Consider the following 2,748-nt stretch of genomic DNA (forward strand, 5'->3'; position numbering starts at 1 on the left):
TCTCAGGCGAGCACCCAGGCGCGAGATCCCAGGCCCTAGGCTGGCTGGAGCGGCAGTGGCCGGGTCTCGGGTCCCCTCCTGGTCTGCGGACCCCGGCCGGGCAGGCAGAAGTGGTGGGGCCGGGCTCAAGGGCAGGCCCTGGGGGAGGCCGCTCCAGCGCATCGCAGTCCGCACTGCATCCTAGGACAGGCGTGCCCAGCACCGAAGTCACCCTGGCGCCGAGCTGCAGGCTGGGGAGCGCAGGGGAAGCAGAGGCAGGGACCCTGAGCAGAGCCCACGGAGCCCACGCTGCCGCGGCCCTGCCTGCCAAGGGCGCCCCCCAGCCCGGCTGTCAGCTTCCAGTCTTCTCCCTTCCTTCCCCTCCCTCCTTCCACCCTCTTTCCCCGGAGCTGGAGAAGACACTCAGGGCCCCACACTCTGCAAGACCCCGCACCGAGCCCCAGGCCTCCCGTGTCAGCCACTGGTTTGCTGAGGTTCTCAGACAGGGTCTGGCTATGTAACCCAGGCTGCCCTTGAACTTACAGCAGTGCTCCTGCCTCAGCCTCCTGAGCGCTGGGATTATAGGAGTGTGCCACCATGCCCGGTCTGAATTCTTCTTTTCTTCCCTCCTCTCTCTCTGTCTCTGTCTCTCTCTCTCTCTCCCCCTCTCACTCTCCCTTTCTTTCTTTCAGTATCTGTTCAAATATCATGCCCATTTAATTTTTTCTTTTTAGAGAGGGTCTCACTATGTAGCCAGGCTGGCCTGGAACTCACGGTATCCTCCTGCCTCAGCCTCCCACGTGCTAGGATTACAGGCGAAGGCCACCACCCATGGCCTATGCCCATTTAAAATTAAAATATTTTTTCTACTAAATTATTTTTGTTCTTTCCTTTCATGAATACTTAGGAGTTCTCATACATTTGTAAATGAGTCTCTTCCAAAGTCTGGAAACCCGTCCCAGCTGGCTCCTTCTCCCCACCGGTGTCCAGTGTCCAGGAAAGAAGCCTCCCTTGGTCACTCACCCTTTGTTTCTCCCTCTTCCAGGCTGTGTCCTTTGCGCTGCTAGGTCCTGTCTCCATACCCTGAGGCCATGAGGTTTTCTCCCTCAGGCCTTTTCCAAAGATCTGCGAGTTTGTCCTTCATATTTAAGTCTTTAATCCTCTAGGTGCTGAGATTTAATTTTTCCTGGCATTGATTTTTGTGGACAGTGGGAAGGAAGCAGGAGTCTGTTTGGTGTTTTCTCCTCCTTGGTCAGGCAGGGTCCATCCTGCCTCCCAGGTCTGTCTTGTGAAGCGAGCATGCAGAGTGCTAATCGTGTGTGTGCGTGCGTGCGTGCGTGTGTGTGTGTGTGTGTGTGTGCGCGCGCATGTGCGCGCGCTTGTTACCCACTGTTTGTTTCTCGGCAGTTTTATTTTTGTGCCATTTTAAATTTGTTTGCAGGGCTGGAGGTGGAACCCAGGGCCCCCACCCAGGGCTCAGGCCAGCTCTCAGGCAGGCAAATACTGGGACCTAGGGGCATGTCCTGCACCTTGATCTTTTGAGAGTCTTGGGGCTAGGTGTGGTCCCACACATCTATAGTTACAGAACTCTGGGAGGCTGAGGCAGGAGGATCACAAGTTTGAGTCCAGGGCAATTTAGTGAGTTAGCAAGACTCTGTCTCAAAATAAAAAATGAAAAAGGGGTGGGTATCTAGTCTGGGGTGAAGGCCCTGGGTTTAATCCCCAGTGCTGCCAAAAACAAACAAACAAAAGAAGTGTCTTGGCTGATGTCAGTTCTTTGTAATTCCACAGACATCTTAGAACCAGATTGTCAAATTCTTCAGACACCCACACTCCGAGGATAGTGATTGTTATTGTATGGCATCCACTCCAATCATTTTATAACATGATCAAGTCCTCCAATTCATGTGTGCTTTGCCTTTTTTTTTTAAGAGACAGGGTCTGCTCTGTTTCTGGCTGGCCTTGAACTTGAGCTCCTCCTGCCTCTGCTTCCCCTGCTGGAATTACAGCATGCACACCCCTCCCAGCTCTGCGCTACCCTTGAGCACACCTGCTGTGCCTCTCCCTGTGTTTAAGTCTTTGTTAATGACTTATGATCATGTGGCATGTTTTCTCTGCATATCTGCACACTTTTCTTCAGGTGTGTTCCCAGACACGCCACACGTCCACAGGACTTGCTATGTGTGATCATGAACCTTCGGCATCAGCTCAGTTGGGCCAGTATCAGGTAAAAAGGCTGAAAACCAAGGCCAGACCAGGCCACAACAAGCCTTTATACAGGAACAAATCTGCAGGGCTGTCTCTGAACAAAGGAGAGACAAAGCCAATATGGCCAGGGCAGGGAGAGTCTTTTATAGAGACTGCAGTGGGGTTTGTAGGAGCTGAGGTGGGGTTGAGTGAGGGAGTGACTAGGGAATGGAGGAGCCCGTGATGTCACTAGGTGGTAGGAGGTGAGCGAGTATTAGGTTACGTTCTAGGAGGGACCAGGGGCATGCTGGGAAGAAGGGTTTGTTCTTTGGTGGGAGCAGCCATCTTGGCATGATGTCACACAGGGGAGGGGGCAAGGCACGATAGGAAGAGGGCAGCTACGATACATAATAGCTGCTGAGGTAGTAGGAGACCTATCAGCCAGGGGCCCAACTATTTGGCCAGGATGTTTCTGGGAGGGTGTGTTTTTTAATCAGTGAACTTTTGAGTTCACTGGGGATCTCAGGGTGTATCGCCCTTGGATAAGCAGTGATGATGGCATTTATTCAAAATTCCGTTTTC

The sequence above is a fragment of the Heterocephalus glaber genome, unplaced genomic scaffold, assembly GCF_053883595.1.
Source record: "Heterocephalus glaber isolate CG9 unplaced genomic scaffold, H.glaber_assembly_v1.0 deba00001509, whole genome shotgun sequence".
Lineage (NCBI taxonomy): Eukaryota > Metazoa > Chordata > Mammalia > Rodentia > Bathyergidae > Heterocephalus > Heterocephalus glaber.